This window comes from Meles meles, chromosome 11 (genome assembly GCF_922984935.1).
Source record: "Meles meles chromosome 11, mMelMel3.1 paternal haplotype, whole genome shotgun sequence".
Classification (NCBI taxonomy): Eukaryota; Metazoa; Chordata; class Mammalia; order Carnivora; family Mustelidae; genus Meles; species Meles meles.
This window is the reverse complement of record NC_060076.1, coordinates 33,595,446-33,610,478: the sequence shown is the minus strand read 5'-3', so window position 1 is coordinate 33,610,478 and position 15,033 is coordinate 33,595,446. Positions and strand designations below refer to the sequence as shown.

Sequence of the window (15,033 nt, the reverse complement as noted above, 5' to 3'; positions counted from 1 at the left end):
CTTGAGATCAAGGAACACAACAAACAGATCTAAATTCATACCATCACCTTATCTTGGCCAACTGTATCCAACCTCCCAAAGCCAAACTACAGACACAATTCCACTATAAAGTAGTTTAGACCAGAGCCCCACTGGAATAACAAATGGATTTCGTCCTCTCTGCCAACTCTGATGGATTAACAATGGTGCCTGAAGTTGTGAAATTTTGTGGAACCTTGACCAGACTCATCAGGAAAAAGTGTGTTAATCAATTGGTCATGTCTGCCACAGGGACAGGCATGAAGATGGGGAGGTAACACCAGTATGGGAGAACTTCACATATGAAAAGACATCATTAGTCTATAAGCCTCCCAGGGGACCTCAAAGACTTGCAAATCTTAATTCTGGTTATGGAGCATGTTTATTCATTCATTCATTTGTTCATCTGTATTTATTGAATGTATTTATTGAATGTCTACTATGAACCAGATAGTGTCCACTGGCCTGGACACTAGGAGCACAACTGTAAATAAGACAAACAAGATCCCTGCTCTCACAGGCCTTTCATTTTAGCAGGATGTGTAACAAATAAGAAAATATTAGTTAGAGATAAGTGCGACACAGATCATTAAAGCACGATGATGTGATTCAGATTATCTGGGTGATTCCTTTTGATCAACAGTGTGTCAGGGAAAGGTGTGAAATGATCTGGAGAGAGTTCCAGGCAGAGGGAACAGTTAGTATAAAAACTTTAAGGCAGGAAATAATTTGTGTTCAAGGAATGGAAAGAAGGCCAGTGTAACTGATGAGGAAGAGACTGGTTCAAAAGATGTTGGAGAGATAAAGAGAAGCTGGATCACATAGAGCTTTGTAGGCCAGGATGAGGAGTTTACACAACAATTCTTGGTGCTTTGAAAAATATTTAAGGGTCTTAAGCAGAAGAGTTGGCATGATCTGATTTATACTTTTCAATAATTGCTCTGATTGCTGAGTGGAAAATAGACAGTAGAGGAAAAGGACAGAGACAGGGAGACTAGTTAAGAGGCCACTACAGTAATTCATGAAGAGTTGATGTTGACTGGGACCAAATGTCAGAGTGCTCCAAGTCCTGACTGTAGGTTCCCTTCTCTACATCTTCTGCTGGTGATCTCTTCTGGTCCAAAATTTTGAAAACATTCTATGCAGTGGTGTCTCCCAAAACTCTTATCTTCTGCTCTGCCTACCTCTTGGACCTTGACTCATAAATATCCAAACTCATACTGAGTATCTCCACTTGGGTGTCTAATGTGTCTCAGACTTAACTTGTACCAAATCAAACTTTTGATTCTTCTCACCCTTAAACCTCTTCTTCCCTCTGCCTTCCCTATTCCAGTAAATATCCATTCACACAAATTATCAGAGCTAAAACCTTCAGATATATCTTTGATTTCTTGATTTTTCTCACCCCCCATACCCACCTCCTGTTGACTTTCCCTAGAACTGATCAAGCATTAAAATTTTCCATCAACATCACAGAGGAGGAAATCACAGAGGAGATGAAACAAAGATATGAGGTTGAGAGGCCAACATGTCAGATGGCTCATCCATTTGGATGTTGAAGTCATCAGGAATGATGTCAGGAAAAAGAACAGACAGGAAGACAGTATGTCAGTGCTAAAGATACTAATGAATGAGGGTAAAGAGTGCATTAACGTGTACTTCAGAGGAGCAAAGTTTTGAGGGAAGAGGGAGAAGAAACAGATTTGGAATCAACAGTAGAAAGCAAAGAGGCCCTACCTAACCCAACCCACTTGCCCCACCTACCCCACCCCAGACCCTCAGGTAGCCAATGTTTAAGAGGAAAAACTCCCTCAGGTTAAAAGGATTGTAGAAGAAATGGGGTCACGAGCAGACATCCAGTTTTCACTTGGTACAAAAGGGGAAGTGAATTTAGAGAAGAGATTGAGGATATTGGGGAAAGTATAATTGACACCCAGGAGTTCACAAACCCACAGGTAAGGAGTCTGGGAGTGCCAGAAAGGGTGGGAAATGGAGTCAGAGTAGAGATTACTTAGAGTAGCACAGGGATGAGGATCCCACTGGCCTGTGATTTTGGATTTCTGGGAATAACTGAGGTAAACAGAACTGTGGGGAATCAGGATTTCCTAGCGAAAGATGGCCTTGAGACAGAAGGCTCATGGCTGTAGGCAACAATCTTCTGTGCTGGTGAGAGGTGCAGCAATCACAGAGTGCGTGCCTGAAGGGACTGTTCTCCTAGGGGGCCTTCACTGTGAAGGCTTTTGGGAGAGGCTATCTACCCTGATACTGGATCCTTAGGGGCAACTTTGCTCTCAGGTGATGCAGTGCTATGGTAATCTGGAGTACAAGGTATAGGGAACCTGCCACTTTACCTGTGGGTGGTGTGGTGGTGTGGGACAGCCTCCAGACTCTCTCCCAATGAATGCCATTAATGTAAACACCACAGTGGCTTCTCAGAGTCTGTAGATCCATCCTCAAATTTTCAGGAGGAACTGTAATTCTTCTATCTTGATAATAATCTTAATAAAAAAATAAAATCATAATCTGCATCACCTAGGGGTGAGCTTACTAGAGAAAACCCAGGACTCACAGTTAAATCTGAATTTCAGATAAACAACAAATACTTTTTTAGTATAAATATATCCCAGATATTGCATAGGACATATCTAAATACTAAAAAATTATACTTTACCCCTAACTACTGCCACATCATCATCAGTGCCTGTATTAGTCAGCATTCTCCAGAGATCCACAGGATGAGTGAGCAAGCTGGTGACCCAGGAAAGCAAATGGTGTACTTCCAAGTCCAAAGGTCTGAGAACCAAGTGATTTAATGGTATAGTTCTGGTCTGAAGGCCAACAGGCTTAAGATCCACAAAAAAGCCAATGTCCCATTTCAAAAGCAATCAGGCAGAAAGAACTCTTACTCTGGAAAGTGTTGGCCTTTTTATTTTATGCAAGCCTTCAACTGAGTGAGGGAGGATGGTCCAGATTAGAGAGGGAAATCTGCTTTACTAAGTCTAAAGATTTAAATGTTAATCTTATCCAAAAACACCCTCACAGAAACATCAGAGAACCATCTGACCAATATCCAGCAGCCCTAGCCTAACCAAGTTGACACCTGCCACCAGCCATCACGGTGTCCATGTTTGTACTTTGATGATGGAATTGGGACCAAGCAGTAGTACTTTAATTGTAATAGTTAACGAGAATAGAGAGGCAGACCTAATCTCAAGGTGTTAACGGAGGATGAAACAATAGCACAGGACTGTAAGAAGAAAACTTTCAGAAGTTCAAATGGAAAAAGACTGGAAGAACTGAGTCACAAGTAGTAAACACATGACAGATTCAAAAGAACTTCCCCTTTAACAGGTCAGCCCCATAGTAATGGTGCAAAAGAGCCCGTGAGTGTCAGCAAGAAAAAAAACCCATCACCCTGAATGCATTACTTTGTATTTTGATGGGTTTTTTAGCATTGTATTCAATTTGTTAATTTGTTTTGATTTTACTATTTATAAGGAGGTTACACCTACTTTTATATCTGTATATATACTTAAATTAAATTAAAATACATTTAAGTCAATATAGGGGCATCTGTATGATTTTTGTCCTTTTATTTTTTTAAAAGATTTAATTTATTTATTTGAGAGACAGTGAGAGAGAGAGAGAGTGAGCACAGGCAGGGGCTAGAAGCAGAGGGAGATGAAGACTCCCCTGATGAGCAGGAGGCCTGACTCGGGATTGGAAAGCCTGACTCCGGGACTAGATTCCAGGACTCTGGGATCATACCTGAGCCAAAGGCAAATGCTTAACTAACCAAGTCACTCAGGTATCCCAATTTTTATCCTTTTAAACGGGTCCATTAGATTACTATCCTTAGTTTGAGAAACACATTTATAATGTAAAAGAGTTTTGACCCTTTTTTGGGGAGATTTGCATTTTGGAGCATTTCATTGCTCCAAATGAATTCATTGGAACTAGATGCTATTAAACCTTTTGTTTTTTTAAGATTTATTTATTTATTTTAGAGAGAGTATGCCTGCAAGGGGGAGGGGCAGAGGAAAAGAATCACAAGTAGACTACCGCTGAGCAGAGAGACCCATGCAGACTCTATCCCAGGACCCTGAGATCATGACCTGAGCCAAATCAAGAGTCACATGCTTAGCCAACTGAGCTACCCAGATGTCCCTAAATTTTTTTTAAATAACGAATTGAAAAGAGTGCATACACCATGTGCTATACTGGATTGGAAAATGGTACCCATGCATATTTCCTCTCAGATATACACAAAGCATTTTAGCAAAAAAAGGCTCTGAGAAATTCAACAGAAAAAAATATCAAATACTTCCGGCAGTGTTTCCCAAGCTTATGTGAGCAAAGAATATCTCCTCCACTGTTTTCTTTGAAAAATCAGTTTGAAAAACACTCATCCATAACACTACCCAAAATAGGGATACTCTATTTAACATGTTTGTAACAAGAATCCCCCTATTAGACCAGTGAAACCTATGGGTGTCTTAGACTAATGTATTTAAATGCATAAAATAAAATATAAAGAATTATAAAGGAAACCAATTATATGGAAATACAGCTTTCAAAATAACTGTTTTTTAAATGGGATTACCTAAGGAAAGAGGGAGGAGGGAACAAAAAAAAAATACTAAAGGTGGTGTCTGGGTGGCTTAGTTGGTTAAAGCCTCTGCCTTCAGCTCAGGTCATGATTCCAGGGTCCTGGGATCGAGCCCTGCATTGGGCTCCCTGCTCAGCAGAGACCCTGTTTCTCCCTCTCCCTCTGCATGCTGCTCTGCCTATCTGTACTCTCTATCTCTCTCAAGTAAATAAATAAAATATCTTATATATTTTTTTTAAAGATTTTTATTTATTTATTTGACAGACAGAGATCACAGGTAGGCAGAGAGGCAGGCAGAGAGAGAGAGGAGGAAGCAGGCTCCCCGATGAGCAGAGAGCCGCCCGATGATTGGCTCGATCCCAGGACCCTGGGATCATGACCTGAGCCAAATGCAGAGGTTTAACCCACTAAGCCATCCAAGCGCCCCAATAAATAAAATCTTTAAAAAAAAATTAAAGGAATAATGGCCAAGGACCACATATTATATGATTTAATTCATATGAAATATCTAAAATAGGCAAATGTATAGAGACCAAAAATGGATGAAAGGGGCACACTGGAACACAAGAGCTAACAAAAGGAGGGTTTCTCTTTGGGATAATGAAATGCTCTAAAATTGGTTGTGGTGATGGGTGTCCATCATCCATACCTATAGCAATATACATTTAATAGTACACTTTACTTGGGTTAGTTATATAATATGTGAAGTATATATATCTCAATAAATCTGCTTTCTAAATTATGATCAAAAATTTTCCAATTATGTTGAAAACTATAAATGCACACAGATCCAAGAAGCCAAATAAATCCCAAACAGAAGACATAAAAACGACACCAAGACATATCATAAACACATGGCTTAAAACAAATGATAAAGAGAAAATCTTGAAAGCAGTCGGAGATACATTATACACAGTGGGAAAAAGAGATGACACAGATTTATTGTTGAAGGCAATGAAAGTTTGAAGACAGTAGAGTAAAATCTTTATATACAAAAGTAAAAATTGTCAAGCTAGCATTCTATACACAGGGAAATTATCCTTCAAAGACAAAGGCAACATAGTGAGCTTCCACCTCACACCCATTAGGATGGCTACTATCCAAACAATGGGAAATAATAAGTGTTGACAAGGATCTGGAGAAATTAAAACCCTCCTGCCTTGCTGGAGGGAATGTAAAATGAAGAAGCCACTGTGGAAAAAGTTTGGTGGACCCTCAAAAAAATTAAACATAAAGTTACCAATATGATCTAGTAATTCCACCCCAGGTATATATTCAAAATAACTGAAACAGGTATTCAAATAAAAACTTATACAATATATCTATAATTAAAAACGATGTATTGGGGCGCCAGGGTGGCTCAGTGGGTTAAAGCCTCTGCCTTCGGCTCAGGTCATGATCTCAGGGTCCTGGGATTGAGCCCCACATTAGGTTCTCTGCTCAGCAGGGAGCCTGCTTCCTCCTCTCTCTCTCTCTCTCTCTGCCTGCCTCTCTGCTTACTTGTGATCTCTCTCTGTCAAATAAATAAATAAAATCTTTTTTAAAAATTTAATTAAAAATGATGTAATAAATCAATGTGATACATTACATTAATAAAAGAAAGGACAAAAGCCATATGATCCTCTCAATAGATGCAGAAAAAGCATTTGACGAAGTACAGCATCCTTTCTTGATTAAAACTCTGCACAGTGTAGAGATGGAGGGTACATACCTCAAGATCATCAAAGCCATCTATGAAAAACCCACAGCGAATATCATTCTCAATGGGGAAAAACTGAGATCTTTTCCCCCAAGATCAGGATCAGGATCCCTGTGTAGCAGGGATGTCCACTACCACCACTGCTGTTCAACATAGTACTAGAAGTCCTAGCCTTGGCAATCAGACAACAAAAATAAATAAAAGGCATTTGAATTGACAAAGAAGTCAAACTCTCACTCTTTGTAACTGATATGATACTTTATGTGGAAAACCCAAAAGACCCCACCCCAAAACTGCTGGAACTCGTACAGGAATTCAGTAAAGTGGCAGGATATAAAATCACTGCACAGAAATCAGTTGCATTTCTATACACCAATGACAAGACAGAAGAAAGAGAATCACATTTACATTTACAATTACACCCAAAACCATAAGATACCTAGGAATAAACCTAATCAAAGAGGCAAAGAATCTGTACTCAGAAAACTACAAAGTACTCATGAAAGAAGTTGAGGAAGACACAAAGAAATGGAAAAACATTCCATGTTCATGGACTAGAAGAACAAATATTGTTTAAAAAAAGTCTATACTACCTAGAGCAATCTACACATTCAAGGCAATTCCTAGCAAAATACCATCAACTTTTTTCACAGAACTGGAACAAATAATCCTAAGATTTATATGGAACCAGAAAAGACCCTGAAGATCCAAAGGAATGTTGAAAAAGAAAACCAAAGTTAGTGGCATCACAATTCCAGACTTTAAGCTCTATTACAAAGCTGTCATCATCAAAACAGTACGGTACTGGCAAAAAAACAGACACATAGATCAGTGGAACAGAATAGAGAACTCAGAAATGGACCCTCAACTCTATGGTCAACTAATCTTCAACAAAGCAAGAAAGAGTATCTAATGGAAAAAAAGACATTCTCTTCAACAAACAGTGTTGGAAAAAATGGACAGCCACATGCAAAACAATGAAACTGGACCATTTCCTTACACCACACACAAAAATAGACTCAAAATGGATGAAAGACCTCAATGTGAGACAGGAATCCATCAAAATCCTTGGGGAGAACACAGGCAGCCACCTATTTGACCTTAGCCGCAGCAACTTCTTCCTAGAAACATCACCAAAGGCAAGGGAAACAAAGGCAAAAATGAACTACTGGGACTTTATCAGGATAAAAAGCTTCTGCATAGCAAAGGATACAGTCAAAAAACCAAGAGACGACTGACAGAATGGGAGAAGCTATTCGCAAATGACATATTAGATAAAGGGCTAGTATCCAAATCTATAAAGAATTTATATTGTTCCATTTTTCCCTCTCTTCCCCCCTGCCTCTCAAATTCCTTATATCAGAGAGATCATATGATAATTGTCTTTCTCTGATTGACTTATTCCGCTTAGCATAATACCCTCTAGATGGGACGGGGAGGGAGACAAACCATAAGAGATTCCTAACCTCAGGAAACAAAGTGAGGGTTGCCTGGGGGTGGGGGTGGGTAGGAGGGATAGGGTGGTTGGGTAATGAACACTGGAGAGGGTATATGCTATGGTGAGTGCTGGGAACTGTGTAAGACTGATAATTCACAGACCTGTACCCCTGAAACAAATAATATATTGTATGTTAATTAAAGTTAAAAAATAAAAAAATAAAGACCTTATCAAACTAACACCCAAAGAACAAATAATACAATCAAGAAATGGGGAGAAGACGTGAATAGACATTTCTGCAAAGGAGATATCCACATGGCCAACAGACATGAAAAAGAGCTCAACATCACTCAGCATTAGGGAAATACAAATCAAAACCACAATGAGATACTATTTCACACCAGTCAGAATGGCTAAAATTATTAAGTCAGGAAACAACAGATGTTGGCGAGGATGCAGAGAAATGGGAACCCTCCTACACTGTTGGTGGGAATGCAAGTTGGTACAGCCACTCAGGAAAACAGTATGGAGTTTCCTCAAAAAGTTGAAAATAGGGGCGCCTGGGTGGCTCAGTGGGTTAAAGCCTCTGCCTTCGGCTCAGGTCATGATCCCAGAGTCCTGGGATCGAGTCCCACATCGGGCTCTCTGTTCAGCAGGGAACCTGCTTCCCTCTCTCTCTCTGCCTGCCTCTCTGCCTACTTGTGATCTGTCTCCCTGTCAAATAAATAAAATCTTAAAAAAAAAAGTTGAAAATAGAGCTACCCTATGACCCAGCAATTACACTACTGGGTATTTACCCCAAAGATACAAATGTAATGATCCAAAGAGACACCTACACCCCAATGTTTATAACAGCAATGTCTACAATAACCAAACTAAGGAAAGAGCCCAGATGTCCATTGACAGATGAATGGATAAAGAAGATGTGGTATATATAAAAAAATAAATAAATAAAAATAAAAATAAAAAAAGAAGATGTGATATATACATACAATGGAATACTGTGCGGCCATCAAAAGAAACAAAATCTTGCCATTTGCAATGATGTGGATGGAACTAGAGGGTATTATACTAAGCAACATAAGTCAATCAGACAAAACAATTATCATATGATCTCACTGATATGTGGAATTTAAGAAACAAGGCAGAGGATCATAGGGAAAAGAGGAAAAAATGAAACAAGACAAAACCAAACAAGACAAAACCAAAAACAAAGAGAGGGAGACAAATCATAAGAAACTCTTAATCTCAGGAAACAAACTGAGGGTTGCTGGAGAGGATGTGGGTGGGAGGAGTGGCTGGATGATGGACACTGGGGAGGGTATGTGTTGTGTAAGACTCATGAATCACAGACTTGTACCCCTGAAACAAAAAATATATGTTAATAAAAAAATAGTAATAATAATAATATAAATAAATAAATGCCTTTGGGGGAAAAAAAAGATGTATTGTACACTTAAAAATTTGGTTAAGAGGTAGATCTCATGCAAAATGCTCTTATAATTTTTTAAAAAAAAAGTATACACAAACGTTCATAGTAGCACTATTCACAAAACCCAAAAAGGCAGAAACAACCCAAATGTCCATCATCTGATGAATGGATAAACAAAATTGATATATCCATAAATCCAAATATGTGATATTATTTGGACACAAAGAGGAAAGAAGTACTGATACATGCAACAACAAGATGAACCTCAAAAACATTATGCTAAGTAAAAGAAGCCAGTCATAAAAAACTACATGTTGTATGATTCCATTTATTCCATATTCCATTATGAAATATCTGGAATAGGCAAATCCATAGAGACAGAATACAGATTACTGACTGCCAGAGGCTGGGAAAGCAGGGATGGCCAGTGACTTCTTAAAGAATATGGGGCTTCCAGGGTGATGAAAATATTCCGCAACTATGGTGGTGATGGCTCACAATATTATGATTGTACTAAATGCCACTGAACTACACAGCTAAAAATAGTTAAAATGGCAAATTTTATGCTTATGCATTTTATCACAATTTTAAACCCACAAAGACACACACTGCACACTTACTAAAATGATTAAAATTAAAAAGACTAAAGGGACAATGATTGGCAAAGATGCAGGAGAATGAGAACCCTCTACTATAGATCACTGGTGGGAATGTATGTTACTATTATTTCGGAAAACAGTTTGGTGGTTTCTTCTTTTTCTTTTTTCTTAAAGATGTATTTATTTATTTGAGAGACAGAGTGCATGCATGCACAGTGTGGGGAGGGGCAGAGGGAGAAGAAAAGAGAATCTTGGTGTGTTTTTTTTTTAAGATTTTATTTATTTATTTGACAGAGAGAGAGAGAGAGTATAAGCAGGGGGAGCAGCAGGGAGAGGGAGAAGCAGGCTCCCGTTGAGCAAAGAGCCTGACATGGGGCTTGATCCCAGGACCCTGGAAACATGACCTGAGGCAAAGGCAGATGCCTAACCGACTGAGCCACCCAGGTGACCCAAGAAGAGAGAATCTTAAGCAGACCCAACGTTGAGTGCAGAGCATGAAACAGGGCTTGCTCTCACAGCCCTGAGATCATGACCAAAAGCAAAAACAACAGCTGGATGCTTAACCCACTGCAACATCCAGGTGCCCCAGTTTGGTGGTTTCTTAAAAAGTTCAATGTACACCAACTACTTCATGATTCAGCCATTCTTTTCCTAGGTATCCCAACAGAATGAAGGCATACGTCCACACAAAGACAAATACTCATGCACAGATATTTATAGTAATTTTACCATTAATAGTCAAAAACTGGAAACAACCAAAGTCCATCATGAGAGGAATGGATAGGGGTGCCTGGGTGCCTCAGTGGGTTAAAGCCCCTGCCTTCAGCTCAGGTCGTGATCCCAGGGTCCTGGGATTGAGCCCCACATCGGGCTTTCCGCTCAGCGGGGAGCCTGCTTCCCTTCCTCTCTCTCTGCCTGCCTCTCTGCCTACCTGTGATCTCTGTATGTCAAATAAATAAATCTTAAAAAAAAAGAGGGGGGGGGAAATGGATAAACTGTGGTATATCCATACAATGGAATACTATTCAGCAATATAAATCATAAGTTATTGGCACATGCAACAATCTGGAAAATCTCAAAAGGATTACACTGAATGATGAAAATCCAGACTGAAATCAGTACACACTGTATGATTCCATTTATATAAAACTTTAGGAAATGCAAATTAAGCTACTGGGACAAAAGCAGGTCAGTGGTTACCTGGTGACTAACTGATAGGGTTGGGTTGGTGGGAAGGGACAGGGAAAGCAAACACAAGAAAAGTTTTATAATTAATTATAATTTATAATTAATAATGCCCTAATTGTAGTAATCATTTCACAGGTATATGCACATGCCAAAACTTATCAAATTATACACTTTAAATATGTGGAATTTATTGCATTTGAATGATATCTTTTTTTTTTTTTAAGTATCCTCCATGTCCAACATGGGCCCTGAACTCACAACCCTGAGATCAAGACTTGTATGTTCTACCCAGTGAGCCAATCAGAAGCCCCTAAATTATATCTCAATGAAACTCTTAAAAAACATTTTTCAAAGTATATGTGATGAGATGTTTAGGGACAAAAAGATAAATTAAGCTTATATTTCCTACTAAAGTATGCAGTTTTAATATCTTTGTCTTTAAAATATTTAAATATTGTTCCAAAAGATGGAAGTTATGTTTAAAAAATTGACTAGGCACTTAATGTTTTAGATTGATTGCTCTATGGATAATGAATTGGTCAGAATAGGCTAGATTAAGCCACAGTGACAAACAGACTAAATCTGAGTAATTTAATGCCATCGGGGTTTCTACATAACCGTAACAGTTGATAGGAGATTACATTCATGGTAATCTCTGTGAGACCCAGGCCAAAAGTTCCAATATTCTGAAGTGTAGCCTCAATGCAGCTGGAGGAGAGAGAACTAATGGGTGGAGGGCCAGCGACTGAACGCTCCAGGCCACAGAGTACTGCTTTACTCCAAGAGGCCAAGGGAGCGTATGTCTCCATATACCCAAAAGTAGAGGAGAAATGGATACTGGGGAACATTAATAATCTACCACAATTTCCCATGACACTAAAAATTATTTCCACACCAACATAGGACAAAGGAATTGAAACAATGTACTCCCGTGAGCCAGACATTCCACCCAGAAAAGGCAGAACTCCCAACTCCGGCCACACTTACAAGTCCTCTATTCTCGCAATATGTTGAACAAAAGACAAAATTCCAGGTAACCCAGGGACCACTAAGTAGCAGCTCAATTTGACTTTTAAAGTCTCCTAACTGCTAGAAAATCAGCTCTTTTACACTTTCTTTGCATGCCATCAAATACCTCTACCACTCATTCAGTAGCGGGGGGGGGGGGGGGGGGGGGGGGGGGGGCCCTATTATGCCCTTGCATTGAAAACCCATCAGGTGTCATCTGCACTCAAAAGGTCTAAATAAGGTAGCATGGGAACACAGAAGAGAACAATGAGTTTTCTTTTTTTTTTTTTTAAGATGTTTTAAACTCTAATCTAGCCATTTTTTTCTGCTTTTGTGATACAAATCTGGGTCCCCATCTTGCCAACTGGGCAGCTTACCTGCTCCATGGCCATAGGCAAATCCCTTCACCTTTCTGAAGCTCAGTTTCCTCACCTGTAAAACGGGAATAATAAAGCTTACCTCCCAAGATTGTTGTGAGAACAAGAATGAGATCATGTCTATGGAAATGCTTTGTAAACTGTAAAGTTTTGTGTCAATCCAAGTTAGCATCACCATCACCATCATCATGGCTGTCTTGCACTGCCTAGAAGGGAAGCCCCCGGGGTTGGGGAAGGCCCAGAGGAGAGAGGGGCTCCCAGCCTGACCCTAGACTCTGCTGGAATCAGGGCCTCTCTCTAATTAACTCTTCCTGGCAAAAGTTCCTTGCTGGACATGTTTGCCTACCAGTGAAAAGCTAGGTGAAGTTTCCAGGGGCCGCCCACTGGCCCTGACACACAGGGGAGGAATGGTGACTCACCAGCCCTGTAACAGCCTCACTGACAGGTCTCTTGGCCTGATGCCTGGCACGGAGTATAGAATGCTGGCAAGGACCATCAGGTTTTCAAGAAAAAAAAGAAAGAGAGGAAGATGGAAAGAGGGAAATAAAGGAAAAGAAAGGCACAAAAAGGTAAAAAGGAAGAAATGAAGGAAAAGAAAGCAGAATGTTGTTACTAGGGACTGGGAAGGGGGAGGAGGAAAGAAGTTGTTATTTGATGGCTACAGTGTCAATTTTGCAAGATGAAAAAGTCCTAGAGATGGGCTGCACAGCAATGCGAATGTGCTTAACACCCCTGTACACGTAAAATGATAAATTTTATGTTATTTGTTTTTGCCACAATTAAAAACAGATCTTATTTTTTTTTTTAAGTGAAGAAAGGATAAAGGAGAGGTAGGAAGGAGAGAGGGGAGGAAGGTGAGGAGGAAGGAAGCGCTGGAGGGAGAAGGGTGAAGGGAGGGAAGAAAACGAAGGAAGGAGGGAAGGAGAAAGGGATGAAAGGGAAACGAGATGAAGAAGAGAGGAAGGGGAGGAAGCGGAGAAGAAAGAAGGAGGAGGAAGGAAGAACAGGACGCCTCGCCCTCGGCTACCTGGCAGGACGCCGGCTTTCCCCTGCCAGCCCCCTGGCTTAGGGGCTGGGGATTCGGGCGCCGGGCTGCGCGTGACGTCATCGCGCCGCGCCGCTTCCCCGCCCGCCTCTTCCCGCGTCCCGGCGTTGTGCAACCGCGTGGCGCTGGTGCCTGGCCCCACCGGCGGGTCCCGCTCTCCTTGGGTGGCTGAGAGTCCCTTGGCCTTTGGCTTTCTGCCCGGCCAGCCCCGGTGGCGGCAGGAAGGCGATAATTGCCCAGAGACGCAGCACTTAATCTGGACCGGTTGTGCAAGGCGCGCGGGAGGGAGGGCCCCGGGCAGCGGCTCTCACGGCTCAGCAGCCAGGCATGCACGCGCGGGGGCGAGGGGCGAATGGGGGTCGGGGTGGGGGCGCCTTCGGGTGTTCCCGCTGGAGTAGCCGCCTGCATCTTCGGGAAAGCGGAGTCGCATGATCGTGTGATCATCGTTGGAGAAGGGGAGGGCCTGGTTCCCAACCTGGCCCTACCACCTGCCAAGAGATGTGATGTTGGACAAGTCACTTCACTCTGGGCCCCAGGTTCCTGTGTGCCCTAGGAGTAAAATTACTACCCCTCTTGGTGGTTGTTAGGATTAGAAATATGTAGGTGAGTCCTAGAGCAGTGTCCGCTCTAGGTACACTGCTACACATTAGGTACACATGGAGTGGTTGCCATTACTTCTTCTATCACCCACCCAAGGGGCTCGTGCTAAAAGTGTATGTGCTGGAATGTCCACAATAGCCAAAGTACGGAAAGAACCTAGATGTCCATCAACAGATGAATGGATAATGAAGAGGTGGTATGTATATATATATATATATATATATATATATATATAAATATATATATAAATATATAAATTATTATATAATTATATTATATATAATATAATTATATATATAATAATAAATATTATATATTTATATATAATATATTATTATATATAATACATTATAATATATAATATAAAATAATATAATAATAAATAATAAATATAATTATATATAATAATATATATAAAATATATATGTATATACATATATATAAAATGGAATACTATGCGGCCATCAAAAGAAATGAAATCTTGCCATTTGTGACGACATGGATGGAACTAGAGGGTATTATGCTTAGCAAAATAAGTCAATCGGAGAAAGACAACTATCATGTCTCCCTGATATGAGGAAGTGGAGATGCAACGTTGGGGTTTGGGGGGTAGGAAAAGAATAGATGAAGCAAGTTGGAATCAGGAGGGAGACAAACCATAAGAGACTCTTAATGTCACAAAACAAACTGAGGGTGGCCAGGGCAGGGGGATAGTGAGAGGGTGGTGGGTTTATGGACATTGGGGAGGGTATGTGCTATGGTGAGTTCTGTGAAGTGTGTAAACCTGGTGATTCACAGACCTGTACCCCTGGGGCAAATAATACATTATATGTTTATTAAAAAATAAAAGAAATTTTTTTTAAATTTTTAAAAAGTGTATGTGCTGGGCTCTCCCTCCTGGCCCACACACTGAATCAAGACCTGGGTTCAAGCTTTGTCTGCCAGTGACTTGCTGGACCTTGGGAAATTTGCCTTCCTTCTCTGGTCTTAAGTTTCCTCTTTCAAAAATGTATGAGGAAG

At 40.5% G+C, this 15,033-nt stretch overlaps 1 long non-coding RNA gene across 1 annotated transcript in view; it reads right to left on the bottom strand.

The window, feature by feature from the left end:
- The window catches only part of LOC123953326, a 35,446-nt gene extending 22,536 nt beyond the window's left edge, over positions 1–12,910 (bottom strand). Inside the window, exons 1-2 of the long non-coding RNA XR_006820860.1 lie at positions 12,788–12,910; positions 12,369–12,423 (exon numbers count right to left, since the gene is read on the bottom strand). This is a non-coding gene — a long non-coding RNA (uncharacterized LOC123953326). The remainder of the gene's footprint in view (positions 1–12,368; positions 12,424–12,787) is intronic.
- Between the last annotated feature and the right edge of the window lie 2,123 nt (positions 12,911–15,033).